Source organism: Drosophila santomea, unplaced genomic scaffold (assembly GCF_016746245.2).
Source record: "Drosophila santomea strain STO CAGO 1482 unplaced genomic scaffold, Prin_Dsan_1.1 Segkk67_quiver_pilon_scaf, whole genome shotgun sequence".
Classification (NCBI taxonomy): domain Eukaryota; kingdom Metazoa; phylum Arthropoda; class Insecta; order Diptera; family Drosophilidae; genus Drosophila; species Drosophila santomea.
The window spans coordinates 48,276-74,421 of NW_025318999.1; the positions used below are offsets into that span (position 1 = coordinate 48,276).

Consider the following 26,146-nt stretch of genomic DNA (forward strand, 5'->3'; position numbering starts at 1 on the left):
TACCAAATTTTATATATGAATATCATATGCGCTCGGTTTTATGTTATATATTACCAGAGAGTTATATGGAAAAAGATAAATTTTAAATTTATCATCAAAATGCAAATGATTTAACTCAATATTTATATTGGTTAAACAAAAATTATACATGTGTGGATACAATAATTATGTATGTTGGAAACAAAATAATATTTTAGAATGAAATATGTATAATATAAATATACAATATTATGGAAATATATATATATAATGGTATAAAACATGAATGGAATTTACGAATACGAATGCTATATAAAAATGGCCGTAATCGATTTAAAATAGATTTAATAAAAAACGGAAATTTATATAAAATGGAAATCTATAATATTTATATTACTTATTTCAATTCAAAAAATATGAATGAAATATGAAGAAAGAAACATTATTCTGGTTGATCCTGCCAGTAGTTATATGCTTGTCTCAAAGATTAAGCCATGCATGTCTAAGTACACACGAATTAAAAGTGAAACCGCAAAAGGCTCATTATATCAGTTATGGTTCCTTAGATCGTTAACAGTTACTTGGATAACTGTGGTAATTCTAGAGCTAATACATGCAATTAAAACATGAACCTTATGGGACATGTGCTTTTATTAGGCTAAAACCAAGCGATCGCAAGATCGTTTTATTGGTTGAACTCTAGATAACATGCAGATCGTATGGTCTTGTACCGACGACAGATCTTTCAAATGTCTGCCCTATCAACTTTTGATGGTAGTATCTAGGACTACCATGGTTGCAACGGGTAACGGGGAATCAGGGTTCGATTCCGGAGAGGGAGCCTGAGAAACGGCTACCACATCTAAGGAAGGCAGCAGGCGCGTAAATTACCCACTCCCAGCTCGGGGAGGTAGTGACGAAAAATAACAATACAGGACTCATATCCGAGGCCCTGTAATTGGAATGAGTACACTTTAAATCCTTTAACAAGGACCAATTGGAGGGCAAGTCTGGTGCCAGCAGCCGCGGTAATTCCAGCTCCAATAGCGTATATTAAAGTTGTTGCGGTTAAAACGTTCGTAGTTGAACTTGTGCTTCATACGGGTAGTACAACTTACAATTGTGGTTAGTACTATACCTTTATGTATGTAAGCGTATTACCGGTGGAGTTCTTATATGTGATTAAATACTTGTATTTTTTCATATGTTCCTCCTATTTAAAAACCTGCATTAGTGCTCTTAAACGAGTGTTATTGTGGGCCGGTACTATTACTTTGAACAAATTAGAGTGCTTAAAGCAGGCTTCAAATGCCTGAATATTCTGTGCATGGGATAATGAAATAAGACCTCTGTTCTGCTTTCATTGGTTTTCAGATCAAGAGGTAATGATTAATAGAAGCAGTTTGGGGGCATTAGTATTACGACGCGAGAGGTGAAATTCTTGGACCGTCGTAAGACTAACTTAAGCGAAAGCATTTGCCAAAGATGTTTTCATTAATCAAGAACGAAAGTTAGAGGTTCGAAGGCGATCAGATACCGCCCTAGTTCTAACCATAAACGATGCCAGCTAGCAATTGGGTGTAGCTACTTTTATGGCTCTCTCAGTCGCTTCCCGGGAAACCAAAGCTTTTGGGCTCCGGGGGAAGTATGGTTGCAAAGCTGAAACTTAAAGGAATTGACGGAAGGGCACCACCAGGAGTGGAGCCTGCGGCTTAATTTGACTCAACACGGGAAAACTTACCAGGTCCGAACATAAGTGTGTAAGACAGATTGATAGCTCTTTCTCGAATCTATGGGTGGTGGTGCATGGCCGTTCTTAGTTCGTGGAGTGATTTGTCTGGTTAATTCCGATAACGAACGAGACTCAAATATATTAAATAGATATCTTCAGGATTATGGTGCTGAAGCTTATATAGCCTTCATTCATGGTGGCAGTAAAATGTTTATTGTGTTTGAATGTGTTTATGTAAGTGGAGCCGTACCTGTTGGTTTGTCCCATTATAAGGACACTAGCTTCTTAAATGGACAAATTGCGTCTAGCAATAATGAGATTGAGCAATAACAGGTCTGTGATGCCCTTAGATGTCCTGGGCTGCACGCGCGCTACAATGAAAGTATCAACGTGTATTTCCTAGACCGAGAGGTCCGGGTAAACCGCTGAACCACTTTCATGCTTGGGATTGTGAACTGAAACTGTTCACATGAACTTGGAATTCCCAGTAAGTGTGAGTCATTAACTCGCATTGATTACGTCCCTGCCCTTTGTACACACCGCCCGTCGCTACTACCGATTGAATTATTTAGTGAGGTCTCCGGACGTGATCACTGTGACGCCTTGCGTGTTACGGTTGTTTCGCAAAAGTTGACCGAACTTGATTATTTAGAGGAAGTAAAAGTCGTAACAAGGTTTCCGTAGGTGAACCTGCGGAAGGATCATTATTGTATAATATCCTTACCGTTAATAAACACATTTGTTATAATACAAATAAATTGAATTTACCAAAATACCAAATTACAAAAGCATATGATATATGAATGATGAGATTACTTTAGAAATGCACATGATTTATGATTATTTGCAAATGCGTTTATATATGAATATTATCTAACACAATAATATTCAATTGATTGATTTCTCAATGGAATCAAACAAAATATTGATATATTTATATAATAAATAAATGTGGCTGGCAACCACAAAGGTAATGTGATTGGGGACCACATTACCACATATGTATGTTAAAAGTGACTGGTGACCACATTTTAACATTTCTATTAAAACTTAATGTTGTGTGATGGGTATCGTTGGCTCACAACATTAAATTAAATAAACGGCATTCAAATAAAAATAAACAATGTATTTCCTAATAATTCGAACATTCGAAATCAAATAAAAATGGTAACAAAAAATTTGTGTGTATATGGACCATAATATACACGCGTTGCGAATATGTATTGTTCATCTAAGTTATGAGCATACGTTGGCTAATGCAACAACCTAAAATATACAATGTTGTACCTGGCATCCATCAGGTTAATGTTTTATATAAATTGCAGTATGTATCGCCCATATTGGTTAAATACAAATAAAATATAATTACATGATACATAATGCTTATATGAAACTAAGACATTTCGCAGCATTTATTTTAGGTATAAAAATACATTTATTGAAGGAATTGATATATGCCAGTAAAATGGTGTATTTTTAATTTCTTTCAATAAAAAAACTATTGACAATATATAGAAATAAATTATAAAACTCTAAGCGGTGGATCACTCGGCTCATGGGTCGATGAAGAACGCAGCAAACTGTGCGTCATCGTGTGAACTGCAGGACACATGAACATCGACATTTTGAACGCATATCGCAGTCCATGCTGTTATGTACTTTAATTAATTTTATAGTGCTGCTTGGACTACATATGGTTGAGGGTTGTAAGACTATGCTAATTAAGTTGTTTATAAATTTTTATAAGCATATGGTATATTATTGGATAAAATAATAATTTTATTCATAATATTAAAAACTATATATGAAAAACATTATCCTCACATTTGGATGTGAAAAACGAAGAGAAATATTTTCTTTTTCAATCAAATAATACTGAGAAATGTCTAGCATAAAAAATTGAATTATTTTTCATCTAGGATTGTCTCTTATTAATGATTCGAAAATAGAAAAAAACTTGGTTATATTATTATTCTTCGTTGGTTCGTTAATGGATAATACTATGCTACAAGAAATAATGGATATATTACAACGAATTTATTAAAATGTTTTATCATTATATATTAAGAATTAATGGCAATAAAAAGTTATATACAACCTCAACTCATATGGGACTACCCCCTGAATTTAAGCATATTAATTAGGGGAGGAAAAGAAACTAACAAGGATTTTCTTAGTAGCGGCGAGCGAAAAGAAAACAGTTCAGCACTAAGTCACTTTGTCTATATGGCAAATGTGAGATGCAGTGTATGGAGCGTCAATATTCTAGTATGAGAAATTAACGATTTAAGTCCTTCTTAAATGAGGCCATTTACCCATAGAGGGTGCCAGGCCCGTATAACGTTAATGATTACTAGATGATGTTTCCAAAGAGTCGTGTTGCTTGATAGTGCAGCACTAAGTGGGTGGTAAACTCCATCTAAAACTAAATATAACCATGAGACCGATAGTAAACAAGTACCGTGAGGGAAAGTTGAAAAGAACTCTGAATAGAGAGTTAAACAGTACGTGAAACTGCTTAGAGGTTAAGCCCGATGAACCTGAATATCCGTTATGGAAAATTCATCATTAAAATTGTAATATTTAAATAATATTATAAGGATAGTGTGCATTTTTTCCATATAAGGACATTGTAATCTATTAGCATATCCCAAATTTATCATAAAATATAACTTATAGTTTATTCAAATTAAAGTGCTTGCATTTTAAAACAGAATAAATGTTATTAATTTGATAAAGTGCTGATAGATTTATATGATTACAGTGCGTTAATTTTTCGGAATTATATAATGGCATAATTATCATTGATTTTTATGTTTATTATATGCACTTGTATGATTAACAATGCGAAAGATTCAGGATACCTTCGGGACCCGTCTTGAAACACGGACCAAGGAGTCTAACATATGTGCAAGTTATTGGGATATAAACCTAATAGCGTAATTAACTTGACCACTAATGGGATTAGTTTTTTAACTATTTATAGCTAATTAACACAATCCCGGGGCGTTCTATATAGTTATGTATAATGTATATTTATATTATTTATGCCTCTAACTGGAACGTACCTTGAGCATATATGCTGTGACCCGAAAGATGGTGAACTATACTTGATCAGGTTGAAGTCAGGGGAAACCCTGATGGAAGACCGAAACAGTTCTGACGTGCAAATCGATTGTCAGAATTGAGTATAGGGGCGAAAGACCAATCGAACCATCTAGTAGCTGGTTCCTTCCGAAGTTTCCCTCAGGATAGCTGGTGCATTTTAATATTATATAAAATAATCTTATCTGGTAAAGCGAATGATTAGAGGCCTTAGGGTCGAAACGATCTTAACCTATTCTCAAACTTTAAATGGGTAAGAACCTTAACTTTCTTGATATGAAGTTCAAGGTTATGATATAATGTGCCCAGTGGGCCACTTTTGGTAAGCAGAACTGGCGCTGTGGGATGAACCAAACGTAATGTTACGGTGCCCAAATTAACAACTCATGCAGATACCATGAAAGGCGTTGGTTGCTTAAAACAGCAGGACGGTGATCATGGAAGTCGAAATCCGCTAAGGAGTGTGTAACAACTCACCTGCCGAAGCAACTAGCCCTTAAAATGGATGGCGCTTAAGTTGTATACCTATACATTACCGCTAAAGTAGATGATTTATATTACTTGTGATATAAATTTTGAAACTTTAGTGAGTAGGAAGGTACAATGGTATGCGTAGAAGTGTTTGGCGTAAGCCTGCATGGAGCTGCCATTGGTACAGATCTTGGTGGTAGTAGCAAATAATCGAATGAGACCTTGGAGGACTGAAGTGGAGAAGGGTTTCGTGTGAACAGTGGTTGATCACGAGTTAGTCGGTCCTAAGTTCAAGGCGAAAGCCGAAAATTTTCAAGTAAAACAAAAATGCCAAACTACATAAAAAAGCGAATAATTATAATACACTTGAATAATTTTGAACGAAAGGGAATACGGTTCCAATTCCGTAACCTGTTGAGTATCCGTTTGTTATTAAATATGGGCCTCGTGCTCATCCTGGCAACAGGAACGACCATAAAGAAGCCGTCGAGAGATATCGGAAGAGTTTTCTTTTCTGTTTTATAGCCGTACTACCATGGAAGTCTTTCGCAGAGAGATATGGTAGATGGGCTAGAAGAGCATGACATATACTGTTGTGTCGATATTTTCTCCTCGGACCTTGAAAATTTATGGTGGGGACACGCAAACTTCTCAACAGGCCGTACCAATATCCGCAGCTGGTCTCCAAGGTGAAGAGTCTCTAGTCGATAGAATAATGTAGGTAAGGGAAGTCGGCAAATTAGATCCGTAACTTCGGGATAAGGATTGGCTCTGAAGATTGAGATAGTCGGGCTTGATTGGGAAACAATAACATGGTTTATGTGCTCGTTCTGGGTAAATAGAGTTTCTAGCATTTATGTTAGTTTCTTGTTCCCCGGATAGTTTAGTTACGTAGCCAATTGTGGAACTTTCTTGCTAAAATTTTTAAGAATACTATTTGGGTTAAACCAATTAGTTCTTATTAATTATAACGATTATCAATTAACAATCAATTCAGAACTGGCACGGACTTGGGGAATCCGACTGTCTAATTAAAACAAAGCATTGTGATGGCCCTAGCGGGTGTTGACACAATGTGATTTCTGCCCAGTGCTCTGAATGTCAAAGTGAAGAAATTCAAGTAAGCGCGGGTCAACGGCGGGAGTAACTATGACTCTCTTAAGGTAGCCAAATGCCTCGTCATCTAATTAGTGACGCGCATGAATGGATTAACGAGATTCCTACTGTCCCTATCTACTACGGCGATGGTTTACGCAAAACTCGGGTGCTGTGACCCTTAGATCAGTAGAGATTTTAGGTAGATCTCGCTCCTCAGCAAGGGGGAGTGCTTGCTCGGCAAGCAAGCACTCGAATCTGCGACCGGGGTGGTCGCTATGTACATAGCTATAGCTTCCAGACCGGGACGTTTGTCTGGCGTATCCAGACTAATGCATCTTTGGATGTCGTGGTTGTAATCCCTTCAATGTGGAACACGCCACGTAAAACAAGTTCGGAGGGATCCGAAATCACACACTGTCCCTATCTACTATCTAGCGAAACCACAGCCAAGGGAACGGGCTTGGAATAATTAGCGGGGAAAGAAGACCCTTTTGAGCTTGACTCTAATCTGGCAGTGTAAGGAGACATAAGAGGTGTAGAATAAGTGGGAGATATTAGACCTCGGTTTGGTATCGTCAATGAAATACCACTACTCTTATTGTTTCCTTACTTACTTGATTAAATGGAACGTGTATCATTTCCTAGCCATTATACGGATATATTTATTATATCTTATGGTATTGGGTTTTGATGCAAGCTTCTTGATCAAAGTATCACGAGTTTGTTATATAATCGCAAACAAATTCTTTAATAAAACGATGCATTTATGTATTTTTGATTTGAAAATTTGGTATAACTCCAATTACTCAGGTATGATCCAATTCAAGGACATTGCCAGGTAGGGAGTTTGACTGGGGCGGTACATCTCTCAAATAATAACGGAGGTGTCCCAAGGCCAGCTCAGTGCGGACAGAAACCACACATAGAGCAAAAGGGCAAATGCTGACTTGATCTCGGTGTTCAGTACACACAGGGACAGCAAAAGCTCGGCCTATCGATCCTTTTGGTTTAAAGAGTTTTTAACAAGAGGTGTCAGAAAAGTTACCATAGGGATAACTGGCTTGTGGCGGCCAAGCGTTCATAGCGACGTCGCTTTTTGATCCTTCGATGTCGGCTCTTCCTATCATTGTGAAGCAAAATTCACCAAGCGTTGGATTGTTCACCCATGCAAGGGAACGTGAGCTGGGTTTAGACCGTCGTGAGACAGGTTAGTTTTACCCTACTAATGACAAAACGTTGTTGCGACAGCATTCCTGCGTAGTACGAGAGGAACCGCAGGTACGGACCAATGGCACAATACTTGTTCGAGCGAACAGTGGTATGACGCTACGTCCGTTGGATTATGCCTGAACGCCTCTAAGGTCGTATCCGTGCTGGACTGCAATGATAAATAAGGGGCAATTTGCATTGTATGGCTTCTAAACCATTTAAAGTTTATAATTTACTTTATAAACGACAATGGATGTGATGCCAATGTAATTTGTAACATAGTAAATTGGGAGGATCTTCGATCACCTGATGCCGCGCTAGTTACATATAAAAGCATTATTTAATACAATGACAAAGCCTAGAATCAATTGTAAACGACTTTTGTAACAGGCAAGGTGTTGTAAGTGGTTGAGCAGCTGCCATACTGCGATCCACTGAAGCTTATCCTTTGCTTGATGATTCGAAATAAATAAGACCATTGAGTACTCGTGTGTACTTGTTGTGGGTTTTTGAAGGGTTAGCGCGCAAGCGCAGTGCCCTCGAGAGCCGGCCACCCCGACTGGACGCGACTGACCGACCGACTGGACGCGATATATGATATTATATATCATATGATAGAAATAAAGACTACAAAATTCTATCTGGTTGCCAAATAGCTTGTCATCGATTTAGTGACGCTAATGAAATTGTCCCCATCTATCTACTATCTACTAATGATAGAAATAAAGACTTTACAAAACTCTATCAGGTTGCCAAATGGCTCGTCATCAATTTAGTGACGCATATGAAATTTCCCCATCTACAATGATAGAAATAAAGACTTACAAATTCTATCAGGTTGCCAAATGGCTCGTCATCGATTTAGTGACGCATATGAAATTGTCCCCATCTACTAATGATAGAAATAAAGACTACGAAATTCTATCAGGTTGCCAAATGGCTCGTCATCGATTTAGTTTTTTTTTTTTTTTTAGCTGTTTTATTTATTTAAAATCTGTCCTATTGGACAATAATTAAATTTTATGTGGGGGAACATTGACATAAGGGGAGTACTTAGAATGTACTTGGGTAGGGGTTACAAATTTACATTAATGTTGCGTGAGGTCAAGCGGGTGCGTTCTCTGTAGGCGTCTTGTTGATTGGCTGTTGTCTAGCAGATTGATGGCCAGGTGGTTGGGGTGATTCTCCAGTCTTCTGGCGTATCTCCCACTGAGTCGGTAAATCTCGTCTTCCACCCACGGAATTCCGAGCTCCTCGTGGATGGCAGCATTCTCGTGGTAGGGATGGGCGTTGGAGACCAATCTCAAGCATCGGTTCTGGAATTGCTGGATCTTCCTTCTATGTGAAGCACTTGTAGTGCCCCACAGCTGGATTCCATAGGTCCATATTGGCTTGAGTATAGTCTTATAGACGAGCAGCTTCGTTTTGTCCCTCAGCTTGGAACTTTTACCAACGAGCCAGTGTAGTTGCTTTAGGCGTATGTTGGCCTGGGTACGCTTACTATTAATGTGAGGGCCCCATGTAAGCCTTCTGTCCAGGGTAAGCCCTAGGTATTTGGGGGTGCAGGTAGTAGGGATCGTGTCGCCGTCAAGAGTGACCGGAGGGCATTCTCCTCTACGCAGGGAAAATGTTGTGTGGGAGGACTTTTCGGCGTTGACCGCAATGTTCCATCGTTTCAGCCATGGATTCAGTGCATCCAGTTGCCTCTGGATGATGGCTGAAGCTTTATCAGGGTTAGTTGAGGTGGCGAGGAACGCGGTGTCGTCGGCATAGGTGGCTATTGTGAGGTGACGGGAGGGTATTATAGGAAGGTCTGCTGTGAACAGGGTGTAGAGGATGGGACCAAGGACGCTGCCTTGAGGTACTCCGGCTCTTATGGGCCTTGGCGTGCTGGATGAGGATCCGCACCGCACTTGGAATTCTCTTCCTTCAGTGTAAGATTTGAGTACAGCGTAGTGGGAACTGGGAAGGTGGGACTTAAGTTTGTGGAGGAGTCCGGGATGCCACACTCTGTCAAACGCCTGCTTGACATCGAGGAAGACGGCCGAGCAGTATCTTTTCTTCTCGAATGCATCGAGGATTCTTGATACGAGCCGGTGGCATTGCTCGGGTGTTCCATGCGATCGCCTGAAGCCAAACTGGTGATCCGGGATCAAACCAGCCTCGTCCAGTACTGGCAACACTCTGCGCAGAAATACTCTTTCGAGTATTTTGGAGAGTATTGCCAGCAGACTAATCGGTCTATATGAGGCAAGATTGGCTTCAGGTTTTCCAGGTTTGAGGATGAGGATGACTTCTGCACGTTTCCATGATCTCGGGAAGTACCCTAGTGAGAAGCAGCTGTTGAAGATATTAGCCAACATCTGGGAACAAGGTGGAGGCATAATTTTGAGGGAAGTGGCGTCGATACGATCCAGTCCGGGGGATTTGCTGGCCTTTAGGGAGGCGATCTCCTGCGCAACCTCTTCAGTGGTGACGGGCTCTATCGGCAAGCTGGGTGGAGATGGACTCTCAAGGAACCTGGTGGTGGCAGCACGCTCTTCACCAGTGCATCTGTTGAATGGGGTGAAGGCAATCTGGAGGTGATCTGCAAATGCTTCTGCTCTTTCATCATCGGAACGGCACCAAGAGCCATCCGCTTTGCGCACCGGCGACGCCTTTTTTGCAGGCCTCCTGATGTGACGCGTGACATGCCACAGATTGTGTTGCGGGTTACCGGGTTCCAGCTCTTCAAGAAATCGATTGAATGAGTCCTGCCGTAGTGAACAAAGCTTGTCCTTAAGCTCCTTGGTGGCTCTGTTGAGTGCCGCTTTATCCCTTGGGTTGCGCGAGGAGAACCAGATACGTCTGAGGCGCCTCTTCTCCGCCACGAAGGCCGCAATTTCTGGAGACCAAAGGTGGAGATCTCGCTCAGGTGTTCTCGGGGTAGTTGGAGGAGGAGGGTTGGCGAACTTAGCCGCATTGTGCATCTCCTCAGTGAGCGTCTTGATCGCCGCATCAATGTCACTTGGGGAGGAAAGAGGAGGATTCGGGTCCAGGGAGGATAGCATCCAGAAGGTGAATTTGGAGGAGTCGGTATGCTTCCCGGTGAGTCTTCTTGGCAGCTCTTTTTTGAGGACGGGGATATTGAGCAACATCTTTATTGCGCTGTGGTCAGATAGCAGCTTGTTGAAAGTGGTGCATGACAGTCTGGCTTGTCCTATGCCTTTGGAGATGGCAAAGTCCAAGAGGTCGGGAAGCAAGGCGGGGTTATTAGGCCAGTGGGTTGGCTCACCAGTGGAGTGGCAATCCAGTCTTCTGCTCTGCACGAACCTGTGGAGCGTTCTGCCTTTGGGGTTGATGGAGCGGGACCCCCACCAAGAATGTTTGGCGTTAAAGTCACCGGCTGCTATAAAGCGAGGTCCAAAGGACTCGAAAAACTCTTGAAAGTGAGTCTTGGTGACTGAGTGTCTGGGGGGGAAGTAGACCGCTCCAATGGTGATGTCCCCCTGAAGGCTGGAGATTCGTGCCAGGGCACACTGGGCCCATTCCTCCTGAAACGCAGGTAGCTCCGTGTACTGGATACCACTCCTGATGAGCATGGCTGCTCCTCCGCGCGCTCTGCCAGATGGATGGTTGGCGAGTATGACATCATAGCCGCTGATGTTGTAGTGGGATCTGGGACAAAAATGGGTTTCTGATACAAGGAGTATGTCAATCGCTTCCGTTTTTATGAGGTATTCTACCTCGGCTCTGCTCCTCTGCAGGCCGTTAGCATTCCAAATGACTATGTTCAGGCTTATTTCCATGTTTTGGCGTTGAGGATGGAAGCAATAAGCTGCGTCATTTGGGAGAACATTTTTTCCATCATGCTTTCAACCATTCCTTGAAAACGGGCAAACATTTGTTCCAAGTTACTGGATGCGGAGCTTCAGGTGGGGTTTGGCGGTTTTTGTTGGGATCGGGTTGCTGTGGTGCTTGAGTAGACATAAGGGCGTCTTTATAGGACATATTGGAGATGTTTGGGATCTGGATGGTGCTGGGCTTGCTGGTAGATGTAGCCGGTCTGGGTTTGGGGGCTTGCTGTGCCTTGGCCTTCTTGTAGGCAGGGCATCCTCTGTATGAAGCGGGGTGGTCAGCTTGGCAGTGATGGCAGCATGCCTTCTCGTCCTCCTTCTTGGTGCATGACCTGGAGTCGTGTTGGCCAGCACATTTCACACAGCGGTGCTCGAGGAAGCAGTAGCGCTGAGTATGTCCAAACCCTTGGCATCTAAAGCACTGAGGCACGTCGTTGAACTTCTGGGGAGGCTCGATGGTGACTACCGACCTGCACAGTCTCCTGATTTGGTAGACCTCCTTATTGTTGCTGGCGGGTTCTATGTTGGCGAAGAATATCCCGAGTGGCTCCTTGGTTTTCCTACCAATAGGATTATGCAGGTCTCTGACCTTATGCCCTAGTCTTTCAAGTTCCTCTTGAATATCGTCACGATCGGCGGTGTGGTGTAATCCCTTGATTACGACTCTGTAGGCCCTCTCGTCTTTGGGCTGGAACGTGCGATGCCTTTTGTTTTGAGAAACGAGTTGCTTACGGAGCTCGGAGTACGACTCCTTATCAGGCATCATTACACGCACGTTGTTGTTGCGTTCCGATTTGTATGTGAAATCTTTGCTGGGACCCACGAGAGTCGTAATCATCTTGATCAGCGCAGAGATGTTGGTCACGTCCGGGATGAAGATCGGGGGTGGCTTGAATGTCCTCGGGGTAGGCTTGGGTTTGTCCGGGGTTTTGTTGGCAGCGGGTACGGGTACTTCGTCTGAGGTGGCTTGGTCGTCGTCGTCATTATCTTCCTCTTCGCTCGAGAGGATGGCAAACTGATTGTTTGCAAGCCTACGACGCGAAGCTGCACTGGTGCTGGGGGTAACGTCAAGTTCCTCCAATTGGGGCTTGCGCGCAGGCTTGCGCGCAGGCTTGCGCTTGACTTCACCGGGCTCCGAATGCGAGGTGCTGGAGTCACTACTGGTGCTGGACTCCCTTGATCTAAGGGCCTTCTTGCAGGGCGTTAATTTGCCTAGCTTGATGGCACGCGGGGGGGCCTGCCAGTCCATGGTGACGAGTGATGGGTAGAGGGGGGGGGGGGAGCTGGGTACAGTTGGTACCACCACTGCACGTGGCTGCTGCTGTGTTAAAGGTGCTTAAATATGCGCTTGATGGAAACGACCAGATAACACGCACGCTCGAGTGTGCGTTAGTATTAGTGCGTGTCCGTTAGGCACGCGAGCTGAGCCAATCAGAGCGCGTGGCGATATCTCGCGACGCGGTGAACGGTACGAATAACGGAGGTAAAGAAACGCGAAACAATTTCTTGCTGGCGGTCCGCAGGCACGTCTGCACTCGTTGAGTGTTCGATCGCGACTGCTCGATTTAGTGACGCATATGAAATTACAATGATAGACTACATCTATAGGATGCTCGTCATCGATTTAGTGACGCATATGAAATTGTCCCCATCTACTAATGATAGAAATAAAGACTACGAAATTCTATCAGGTTGCCAAATAGCTTGTCATCAATTTAGTGACGCTAATGAAAGTGGTGTCCTTCTCTTATAATAGAAATTATAACTTTATTATGACTAAAGAAAAAATATATGAAATATTCGTATATTCTTATAGTATTTGAAAGAAACCCCAATACTATAGGTATATTAAATATAAAACATTCATATGAAAATAAAAAATATTTATCATATGAATACAGACAATATATAAGTATATTAAATTAAATAATATACATATTAAAAAAAATATATATATTATATGAATACAGGAAAAATATATAAGTATATTAATTTAAATAATATACATATTAAAAAAAATATATATATTATATGAATACAGGAAAAAATATATAAGTATATATAAATATTTATCATATTATAATAAAGGAAAAATTAATAAAATAAATATAATTTTATATATATAAAGGAAAAAATGATGGAATATTTCTATTTTCTATTAGTATGATATAAAAAAAACCCATACATATGAAAGGTTATAGTACTACTATACTATACTATACTACTATAGGTAGGCAGTGGTTGCCGACCATAGGGTAGGCAGTGGTTGCCTCTCGTATTGTTCGAAACTTATGTATTTATATGATTTCGACAATAATATAAGGAAATTAAATATTAATCATATGGAAATGAATATTTATCGTATGTATACATGATAAAATGATAAAATATTCCTATATTCTCTTAGAATTATACGAATAGCCAATATACGTGAAAGGTTATAGTAGTGTAAGCAAGGCTGGTACCGACAGAGGGTTCAAAAACTACTATAGGTAGGCAGTGGTTGCCGACCTCTCGTATTGTTCGAAACTTATGTATTTATATGATTTCGACAATATTATATGGAAATTAAATATTAATCATATGGAAATGAATATTTATCGTATGTATAAATGAAAAAATGATAAAATATTCCTATATTCTCTTAGAATTATAGGAATAGCCCATATACGTGAAAGGTTATAGTAGTGTAAGCAAGGCTGGTACCGACAGAGGGTTCAAAAACTACTATAGGTAGGCAGTGGTTGCCGACCTCTCGTATTGTTCGAAACTTATGTATTTATATGATTTCGACAATATTATATGGAAATTAAATATTAATCATATGGAAATGAATATTTATCGTATGTATAAATGAAAAAATGATAAAATATTCCTATATTCTCTTAGAATTATAGGAATAGCCCATATACGTGAAAGGTTATAGTAGTGTAAGCAAGGCTGGTACCGACAGAGGGTTCAAAAACTACTATAGGTAGGCAGTGGTTGCCGACCTCTCGTATTGTTCGAAACTTATGTATTTATATGATTTCGACAATATTATATGGAAATTAAATATTAATCATATGGAAATGAATATTTATCGTATGTATAAATGAAAAAATGATAAAATATTCCTATATTCTCTTAGAATTATAGGAATAGCCCATATACGTGAAAGGTTATAGTAGTGTAAGCAAGGCTGGTACCGACAGAGGGTTCAAAAACTACTATAGGTAGGCAGTGGTTGCCGACCTCTCGTATTGTTCGAAACTTATGTATTTATATGATTTCGACAATATTATATGGAAATTAAATATTAATCATATGGAAATGAATATTTATCGTATGTATAAATGAAAAAATGATAAAATATTCCTATATTCTCTTAGAATTATAGGAATAGCCCATATACGTGAAAGGTTATAGTAGTGTAAGCAAGGCTGGTACCGACAGAGGGTTCAAAAACTACTATAGGTAGGCAGTGGTTGCCGACCTCTCGTATTGTTCGAAACTTATGTATTTATATGATTTCGACAATATTATATGGAAATTAAATATTAATCATATGGAAATGAATATTTATCGTATGAATAATGGAAAAATATATTTAATTATATATGAATAAAGGAAATATTAATATAATATTACTGTATTCTCTTGATATATAAGAGAATATCCTATATGTTGGATGCCAAACAGAATTGAAAATACCCGTTTTGAGGACAGCGGGTTCAAAAACTACTATAGGTAGGCAGTGGTTGCTGACCTCCCGCTTTATATATTATATTGGTTACTTACAAATAAAGTATATTATTTTCCGTAAAAATTTGTTTCTCAGGTTCTTATGAACATTTGGGAACTTGGCTACGCGGTTAATAAAAATATACGCCCTTAGATGATATCGTTGAAACAACAGTCAAGTATTCTATTATAAATAGAATAACAAATCGTTTCCATATAACATCGTTAATTTTTAATGACAGCGGGTTTCAAAACTACTATTTAGGTAGGAAGGCACTGGTTGCCGACCTATCTCATTATATTGGTTACTTACAAATATAGTATATTATTTTCCGTACAAATTTGTTTCTCAGGTTCTTATGAACATTTGGGACTTGGCTCCGCGGTTAATAAGAATATACGCCCTTAGATAATATCGTTGAAACAAAAGTCAAGTTTCTATTATACATAGAATAACAAATCGTTTCCATATATTATCGTTAATTTTTTGACGGCAGGCATTATTATTTATTAATAATAATGAAGATAATAAACTAATAATTTATTACCACGCCATAAAAGGAAATATTATATCGTTACCCCGGTATAATAAATATATTGATATTATTACATTATGGAAAAATTACCAAATTTTATATATGAATATCATATGCGCTCGGTTTTATGTTATATATTACCAGAGAGTTATATGGAAAAAGATAAATTTTAAATTTATCATCAAAATGCAAATGATTTAACTCAATATTTATATTGGTTAAACAAAAATTATACATGTGTGGATACAATAATTATGTATGTTGGAAACAAAATAATATTTTAGAATGAAATATGTATAATATAAATATACAATATTATGGAAATATATATATATAATGGTATAAAACATGAATGGAATTTACGAATACGAATGCTATATAAAAATGGCCGTAATCGATTTAAAATAGATTTAATAAAAAACGGAAATTTATATAAAATGGAAATCTATAATATTTATATTACTTATTTCAATTCAAAAAATATGAATGAAATATGAAGAAAGAAACATTATTCTGGTTGATCCTGCCAGTAGTTATATGCTTGTCTCAAAGATTAAGCCATGCATGTCTAAGTACACACGAATTAAAAGTGAAACCGCAAAAGGCTCATTATATCAGTTATGGTTCCTTAGATCGTTAACAGTTACTTGGATAACTGTGGTAATTCTAGAGCTAATACATGCAATTAAAACATGAACCTTATGGGACATGTGCTTTTATTAGGCTAAAACCAAGCGATCGCAAGATCGTTTTATTGGTTGAACTCTAGATAACATGCAGATCGTATGGTCTTGTACCGACGACAGATCTTTCAAATGTCTGCCCTATCAACTTTTGATGGTAGTATCTAGGACTACCATGGTTGCAACGGGTAACGGGGAATCAGGGTTCGATTCCGGAGAGGGAGCCTGAGAAACGGCTACCACATCTAAGGAAGGCAGCAGGCGCGTAAATTACCCACTCCCAGCTCGGGGAGGTAGTGACGAAAAATAACAATACAGGACTCATATCCGAGGCCCTGTAATTGGAATGAGTACACTTTAAATCCTTTAACAAGGACCAATTGGAGGGCAAGTCTGGTGCCAGCAGCCGCGGTAATTCCAGCTCCAATAGCGTATATTAAAGTTGTTGCGGTTAAAACGTTCGTAGTTGAACTTGTGCTTCATACGGGTAGTACAACTTACAATTGTGGTTAGTACTATACCTTTATGTATGTAAGCGTATTACCGGTGGAGTTCTTATATGTGATTAAATACTTGTATTTTTTCATATGTTCCTCCTATTTAAAAACCTGCATTAGTGCTCTTAAACGAGTGTTATTGTGGGCCGGTACTATTACTTTGAACAAATTAGAGTGCTTAAAGCAGGCTTCAAATGCCTGAATATTCTGTGCATGGGATAATGAAATAAGACCTCTGTTCTGCTTTCATTGGTTTTCAGATCAAGAGGTAATGATTAATAGAAGCAGTTTGGGGGCATTAGTATTACGACGCGAGAGGTGAAATTCTTGGACCGTCGTAAGACTAACTTAAGCGAAAGCATTTGCCAAAGATGTTTTCATTAATCAAGAACGAAAGTTAGAGGTTCGAAGGCGATCAGATACCGCCCTAGTTCTAACCATAAACGATGCCAGCTAGCAATTGGGTGTAGCTACTTTTATGGCTCTCTCAGTCGCTTCCCGGGAAACCAAAGCTTTTGGGCTCCGGGGGAAGTATGGTTGCAAAGCTGAAACTTAAAGGAATTGACGGAAGGGCACCACCAGGAGTGGAGCCTGCGGCTTAATTTGACTCAACACGGGAAAACTTACCAGGTCCGAACATAAGTGTGTAAGACAGATTGATAGCTCTTTCTCGAATCTATGGGTGGTGGTGCATGGCCGTTCTTAGTTCGTGGAGTGATTTGTCTGGTTAATTCCGATAACGAACGAGACTCAAATATATTAAATAGATATCTTCAGGATTATGGTGCTGAAGCTTATATAGCCTTCATTCATGGTGGCAGTAAAATGTTTATTGTGTTTGAATGTGTTTATGTAAGTGGAGCCGTACCTGTTGGTTTGTCCCATTATAAGGACACTAGCTTCTTAAATGGACAAATTGCGTCTAGCAATAATGAGATTGAGCAATAACAGGTCTGTGATGCCCTTAGATGTCCTGGGCTGCACGCGCGCTACAATGAAAGTATCAACGTGTATTTCCTAGACCGAGAGGTCCGGGTAAACCGCTGAACCACTTTCATGCTTGGGATTGTGAACTGAAACTGTTCACATGAACTTGGAATTCCCAGTAAGTGTGAGTCATTAACTCGCATTGATTACGTCCCTGCCCTTTGTACACACCGCCCGTCGCTACTACCGATTGAATTATTTAGTGAGGTCTCCGGACGTGATCACTGTGACGCCTTGCGTGTTACGGTTGTTTCGCAAAAGTTGACCGAACTTGATTATTTAGAGGAAGTAAAAGTCGTAACAAGGTTTCCGTAGGTGAACCTGCGGAAGGATCATTATTGTATAATATCCTTACCGTTAATAAACACATTTGTTATAATACAAATAAATTGAATTTACCAAAATACCAAATTACAAAAGCATATGATATATGAATGATGAGATTACTTTAGAAATGCACATGATTTATGATTATTTGCAAATGCGTTTATATATGAATATTATCTAACACAATAATATTCAATTGATTGATTTCTCAATGGAATCAAACAAAATATTGATATATTTATATAATAAATAAATGTGGCTGGCAACCACAAAGGTAATGTGATTGGGGACCACATTACCACATATGTATGTTAAAAGTGACTGGTGACCACATTTTAACATTTCTATTAAAACTTAATGTTGTGTGATGGGTATCGTTGGCTCACAACATTAAATTAAATAAACGGCATTCAAATAAAAATAAACAATGTATTTCCTAATAATTCGAACATTCGAAATCAAATAAAAATGGTAACAAAAAATTTGTGTGTATATGGACCATAATATACACGCGTTGCGAATATGTATTGTTCATCTAAGTTATGAGCATACGTTGGCTAATGCAACAACCTAAAATATACAATGTTGTACCTGGCATCCATCAGGTTAATGTTTTATATAAATTGCAGTATGTATCGCCCATATTGGTTAAATACAAATAAAATATAATTACATGATACATAATGCTTATATGAAACTAAGACATTTCGCAGCATTTATTTTAGGTATAAAAATACATTTATTGAAGGAATTGATATATGCCAGTAAAATGGTGTATTTTTAATTTCTTTCAATAAAAAAACTATTGACAATATATAGAAATAAATTATAAAACTCTAAGCGGTGGATCACTCGGCTCATGGGTCGATGAAGAACGCAGCAAACTGTGCGTCATCGTGTGAACTGCAGGACACATGAACATCGACATTTTGAACGCATATCGCAGTCCATGCTGTTATGTACTTTAATTAATTTTATAGTGCTGCTTGGACTACATATGGTTGAGGGTTGTAAGACTATGCTAATTAAGTTGTTTATAAATTTTTATAAGCATATGGTATATTATTGGATAAAATAATAATTTTATTCATAATATTAAAAACTATATATGAAAAACATTATCCTCACATTTGGATGTGAAAAACGAAGAGAAATATTTTCTTTTTCAATCAAATAATACTGAGAAATGTCTAGCATAAAAAATTGAATTATTTTTCATCTAGGATTGTCTCTTATTAATGATTCGAAAATAGAAAAAAACTTGGTTATATTATTATTCTTCGTTGGTTCGTTAATGGATAATACTATGCTACAAGAAATAATGGATATATTACAACGAATTTATTAAAATGTTTTATCATTATATATTAAGAATTAATGGCAATAAAAAGTTATATACAACCTCAACTCATATGGGACTACCCCCTGAATTTAAGCATATTAATTAGGGGAGGAAAAGAAACTAACAAGGATTTTCTTAGTAGCGGCGAGCGAAAAGAAAACAGTTCAGCACTAAGTCACTTTGTCTATATGGCAAATGTGAGATGCAGTGTATGGAGCGTCAATATTCTAGTATGAGAAATTAACGATTTAAGTCCTTCTTAAATGAGGCCATTTACCCATAGAGGGTGCCAGGCCCGTATAACGTTAATGATTACTAGATGATGTTTCCAAAGAGTCGTGTTGCTTGATAGTGCAGCACTAAGTGGGTGGTAAACTCCATCTAAAACTAAATATAACCATGAGACCGATAGTAAACAAGTACCGTGAGGGAAAGTTGAAAAGAACTCTGAATAGAGAGTTAAACAGTACGTGAAACTGCTTAGAGGTTAAGCCCGATGAACCTGAATATCCGTTATGGAAAATTCATCATTAAAATTGTAATATTTAAATAATATTATAAGGATAGTGTGCATTTTTTCCATATAAGGACATTGTAATCTATTAGCATATCCCAAATTTATCATAAAATATAACTTATAGTTTATTCAAATTAAAGTGCTTGCATTTTAAAACAGAATAAATGTTATTAATTTGATAAAGTGCTGATAGATTTATATGATTACAGTGCGTTAATTTTTCGGAATTATATAATGGCATAATTATCATTGATTTTTATGTTTATTATATGCACTTGTATGATTAACAATGCGAAAGATTCAGGATACCTTCGGGACCCGTCTTGAAACACGGACCAAGGAGTCTAACATATGTGCAAGTTATTGGGATATAAACCTAATAGCGTAATTAACTTGACCACTAATGGGATTAGTTTTTTAACTATTTATAGCTAATTAACACAATCCCGGGGCGTTCTATATAGTTATGTATAATGTATATTTATATTATTTATGCCTCTAACTGGAACGTACCTTGAGCATATATGCTGTGACCCGAAAGATGGTGAACTATACTTGATCAGGTTGAAGTCAGGGGAAACCCTGATGGAAGACCGAAACAGTTCTGACGTGCAAATCGATTGTCAGAATTGAGTATAGGGGCGAAAGACCAATCGAACCATCTAGTAGCTGGTTCCTTCCGAAGTTTCCCTCAGGATAGCTGGTGCATTTTAATATTATATAAAATAATCTTATCTGGTAAAGCGAATGATTAGAGGCCTTAGGGTCGAAACGATCTTAACCTATTCTCAAACTTTAAATGGGTAAGAACCTTAACTTTCTTGATATGAAGTTCAAGGTTATGATATAATGTGCCCAGTGGGCCACTTTTGGTAAGCAGAACTGGCGCTGTGGGATGAACCAAACGTAATGTTACGGTGCCCAAATTAACAACTCATGCAGATACCATGAAAGGCGTTGGTTGCTTAAAACAGCAGGACGGTGATCATGGAAGTCGAAATCCGCTAAGGAGTGTGTAACAACTCACCTGCCGAAGCAACTAGCCCTTAAAATGGATGGCGCTTAAGTTGTATACCTATACATTACCGCTAAAGTAGATGATTTATATTACTTGTGATATAAATTTTGAAACTTTAGTGAGTAGGAAGGTACAATGGTATGCGTAGAAGTGTTTGGCGTAAGCCTGCATGGAGCTGCCATTGGTACAGATCTTGGTGGTAGTAGCAAATAATCGAATGAGACCTTGGAGGACTGAAGTGGAGAAGGGTTTCGTGTGAACAGTGGTTGATCACGAGTTAGTCGGTCCTAAGTTCAAGGCGAAAGCCGAAAATTTTCAAGTAAAACAAAAATGCCAAACTACATAAAAAAGCGAATAATTATAATACACTTGAATAATTTTGAACGAAAGGGAATACGGTTCCAATTCCGTAACCTGTTGAGTATCCGTTTGTTATTAAATATGGGCCTCGTGCTCATCCTGGCAACAGGAACGACCATAAAGAAGCCGTCGAGAGATATCGGAAGAGTTTTCTTTTCTGTTTTATAGCCGTACTACCATGGAAGTCTTTCGCAGAGAGATATGGTAGATGGGCTAGAAGAGCATGACATATACTGTTGTGTCGATATTTTCTCCTCGGACCTTGAAAATTTATGGTGGGGACACGCAAACTTCTCAACAGGCCGTACCAATATCCGCAGCTGGTCTCCAAGGTGAAGAGTCTCTAGTCGATAGAATAATGTAGGTAAGGGAAGTCGGCAAATTAGATCCGTAACTTCGGGATAAGGATTGGCTCTGAAGATTGAGATAGTCGGGCTTGATTGGGAAACAATAACATGGTTTATGTGCTCGTTCTGGGTAAATAGAGTTTCTAGCATTTATGTTAGTTTCTTGTTCCCCGGATAGTTTAGTTACGTAGCCAATTGTGGAACTTTCTTGCTAAAATTTTTAAGAATACTATTTGGGTTAAACCAATTAGTTCTTATTAATTATAACGATTATCAATTAACAATCAATTCAGAACTGGCACGGACTTGGGGAATCCGACTGTCTAATTAAAACAAAGCATTGTGATGGCCCTAGCGGGTGTTGACACAATGTGATTTCTGCCCAGTGCTCTGAATGTCAAAGTGAAGAAATTCAAGTAAGCGCGGGTCAACGGCGGGAGTAACTATGACTCTCTTAAGGTAGCCAAATGCCTCGTCATCTAATTAGTGACGCGCATGAATGGATTAACGAGATTCCTACTGTCCCTATCTACTATCTAGCGAAACCACAGCCAAGGGAACGGGCTTGGAATAATTAGCGGGGAAAGAAGACCCTTTTGAGCTTGACTCTAATCTGGCAGTGTAAGGAGACATAAGAGGTGTAGAATAAGTGGGAGATATTAGACCTCGGTTTGGTATCGTCAATGAAATACCACTACTCTTATTGTTTCCTTACTTACTTGATTAAATGGAACGTGTATCATTTCCTAGCCATTATACGGATATATTTATTATATCTTATGGTATTGGGTTTTGATGCAAGCTTCTTGATCAAAGTATCACGAGTTTGTTATATAATCGCAAACAAATTCTTTAATAAAACGATGCATTTATGTATTTTTGATTTGAAAATTTGGTATAACTCCAATTACTCAGGTATGATCCAATTCAAGGACATTGCCAGGTAGGGAGTTTGACTGGGGCGGTACATCTCTCAAATAATAACGGAGGTGTCCCAAGGCCAGCTCAGTGCGGACAGAAACCACACATAGAGCAAAAGGGCAAATGCTGACTTGATCTCGGTGTTCAGTACACACAGGGACAGCAAAAGCTCGGCCTATCGATCCTTTTGGTTTAAAGAGTTTTTAACAAGAGGTGTCAGAAAAGTTACCATAGGGATAACTGGCTTGTGGCGGCCAAGCGTTCATAGCGACGTCGCTTTTTGATCCTTCGATGTCGGCTCTTCCTATCATTGTGAAGCAAAATTCACCAAGCGTTGGATTGTTCACCCATGCAAGGGAACGTGAGCTGGGTTTAGACCGTCGTGAGACAGGTTAGTTTTACCCTACTAATGACAAAACGTTGTTGCGACAGCATTCCTGCGTAGTACGAGAGGAACCGCAGGTACGGACCAATGGCACAATACTTGTTCGAGCGAACAGTGGTATGACGCTACGTCCGTTGGATTATGCCTGAACGCCTCTAAGGTCGTATCCGTGCTGGACTGCAATGATAAATAAGGGGCAATTTGCATTGTATGGCTTCTAAACCATTTAAAGTTTATAATTTACTTTATAAACGACAATGGATGTGATGCCAATGTAATTTGTAACATAGTAAATTGGGAGGATCTTCGATCACCTGATGCCGCGCTAGTTACATATAAAAGCATTATTTAATACAATGACAAAGCCTAGAATCAATTGTAAACGACTTTTGTAACAGGCAAGGTGTTGTAAGTGGTTGAGCAGCTGCCATACTGCGATCCACTGAAGCTTATCCTTTGCTTGATGATTCGAAATAAATAAGACCATTGAGTACTCGTGTGTACTTGTTGTGGGTTTTTCAAGGGTTAGCGCGCAAGCGCAGTGCCCTCGAGAGCCGGCCACCCCGACTGGACGCGACTGACCGACCGACTGGACGCGATATATGATATTATATATCATATGATAGAAATAAAGACTACAAAATTCTATCTGGTTGCCAAATAGCTTGTCATCGATTTAGTGACGCTAATGAAATTGTCCCCATCTATCTACTATCTACTAATGATAGAAATAAAGACTTTACAAAACTCTATCAGGTTGCCAAATGGCTCGTCATCAATTTAGTGACGCATATGAAATTTTCCCCATCTACAAATGATAGAAATAAAGACTTTACAAAATTCTATCAGGTTGCCAAATGGCTCGTCATCGATTTAGTGACGCATATGAAATTGTCCCCATCTACTAATGATAGAAATAAAGACTACAAAATTCTATCAGGTTGCCAAATGGCTCGTCATCGATTTAGTGACGCATATGAAATTGTCCCCATCTACTAATGATAGAAATAAAGACTACGAAATTCTATCAGGTTGCCAAATAGCTTGTCATCAATTTAGTGACGCTAATGAAAGTGGTGTCCTTCTCTTATAATAGAAATTATAACTTTATTATGACTAAAGAAAAAATATATGAAATATTCGTATATTCTTATAGTATTTGAAAGAAACCCCAATACTATAGGTATATTAAATATAAAACATTCATATGAAAATAAAAAATATTTATCATATGAATACAGACAATATATAAGTATATTAAATTAAATAATATACATATTAAAAAAAATATATATATTATATGAATACAGGAAAAAATATATAAGTATATTAATTTAAATAATATACATATTAAAAAAAATATATATATTATATGAATACAGGAAAAAATATATAAGTATATATAAATATTTATCATATTATAATAAAGGAAAAATTAATAAAATAAATATAATTTTATATATATAAAGGAAAAAATGATGGAATATTTCTATTTTCTATTAGTATGATATAAAAAAAACCCATACATATGAAAGGTTATAGTACTACTATACTATACTATACTACTATAGGTAGGCAGTGGTTGCCGACCATAGGGTAGGCAGTGGTTGCCTCTCGTATTGTTCGAAACTTATGTATTTATATGATTTCGACAATAATATAAGGAAATTAAATATTAATCATATGGAAATGAATATTTATCGTATGTATACATGATAAAATGATAAAATATTCCTATATTCTCTTAGAATTATACGAATAGCCAATATACGTGAAAGGTTATAGTAGTGTAAGCAAGGCTGGTACCGACAGAGGGTTCAAAAACTACTATAGGTAGGCAGTGGTTGCCGACCTCTCGTATTGTTCGAAACTTATGTATTTATATGATTTCGACAATATTATATGGAAATTAAATATTAATCATATGGAAATGAATATTTATCGTATGTATAAATGAAAAAATGATAAAATATTCCTATATTCTCTTAGAATTATAGGAATAGCCCATATACGTGAAAGGTTATAGTAGTGTAAGCAAGGCTGGTACCGACAGAGGGTTCAAAAACTACTATAGGTAGGCAGTGGTTGCCGACCTCTCGTATTGTTCGAAACTTATGTATTTATATGATTTCGACAATATTATATGGAAATTAAATATTAATCATATGGAAATGAATATTTATCGTATGTATAAATGAAAAAATGATAAAATATTCCTATATTCTCTTAGAATTATAGGAATAGCCCATATACGTGAAAGGTTATAGTAGTGTAAGCAAGGCTGGTACCGACAGAGGGTTCAAAAACTACTATAGGTAGGCAGTGGTTGCCGACCTCTCGTATTGTTCGAAACTTATGTATTTATATGATTTCGACAATATTATATGGAAATTAAATATTAATCATATGGAAATGAATATTTATCGTATGTATAAATGAAAAAATGATAAAATATTCCTATATTCTCTTAGAATTATAGGAATAGCCCATATACGTGAAAGGTTATAGTAGTGTAAGCAAGGCTGGTACCGACAGAGGGTTCAAAAACTACTATAGGTAGGCAGTGGTTGCCGACCTCTCGTATTGTTCGAAACTTATGTATTTATATGATTTCGACAATATTATATGGAAATTAAATATTAATCATATGGAAATGAATATTTATCGTATGAATAATGGAAAAATATATTTAATTATATATGAATAAAGGAAATATTAATATAATATTACTGTATTCTCTTGATATATAAGAGAATATCCTATATGTTGGATGCCAAACAGAATTGAAAATACCCGTTTTGAGGACAGCGGGTTCAAAAACTACTATAGGTAGGCAGTGGTTGCTGACCTCCCGCTTTATATATTATATTGGTTACTTACAAATAAAGTATATTATTTTCCGTAAAAATTTGTTTCTCAGGTTCTTATGAACATTTGGGAACTTGGCTACGCGGTTAATAAAAATATACGCCCTTAGATGATATCGTTGAAACAACAGTCAAGTATTCTATTATAAATAGAATAACAAATCGTTTCCATATAACATCGTTAATTTTTAATGACAGCGGGTTTC

At 38.0% G+C, this 26,146-nt stretch overlaps 5 non-coding genes and 1 pseudogene across 5 annotated transcripts; all 6 read left to right on the top strand.

Moving 5' to 3' along the window:
- The first annotated feature begins 423 nt into the window (after nucleotides 1-423).
- Nucleotides 424-2,418, top strand: LOC120457620. Its single transcript, XR_005617054.1, has one exon. It is a non-coding gene; the product is annotated as a small subunit ribosomal RNA (ribosomal RNA).
- Nucleotides 2,419-3,239: 821 nt separating this feature from the next.
- LOC120457625 lies at nucleotides 3,240-3,418 on the top strand. Its single transcript, XR_005617057.1, has one exon. It is a non-coding gene; the product is annotated as a 5.8S ribosomal RNA (ribosomal RNA).
- A 387-nt stretch (nucleotides 3,419-3,805) lies between these two features.
- Nucleotides 3,806-8,058, top strand: LOC120457623 (annotated as a pseudogene).
- Nucleotides 8,059-16,199: 8,141 nt separating this feature from the next.
- LOC120457621 lies at nucleotides 16,200-18,194 on the top strand. The gene has a single exon (XR_005617055.1). It is a non-coding gene; the product is annotated as a small subunit ribosomal RNA (ribosomal RNA).
- An 821-nt stretch (nucleotides 18,195-19,015) lies between these two features.
- Nucleotides 19,016-19,194, top strand: LOC120457626. Its single transcript, XR_005617058.1, has one exon. It is a non-coding gene; the product is annotated as a 5.8S ribosomal RNA (ribosomal RNA).
- Nucleotides 19,195-19,581: 387 nt separating this feature from the next.
- On the top strand, nucleotides 19,582-23,545 carry LOC120457622. The gene has a single exon (XR_005617056.1). It is a non-coding gene; the product is annotated as a large subunit ribosomal RNA (ribosomal RNA).
- The last annotated feature ends 2,601 nt before the right edge of the window (nucleotides 23,546-26,146 follow it).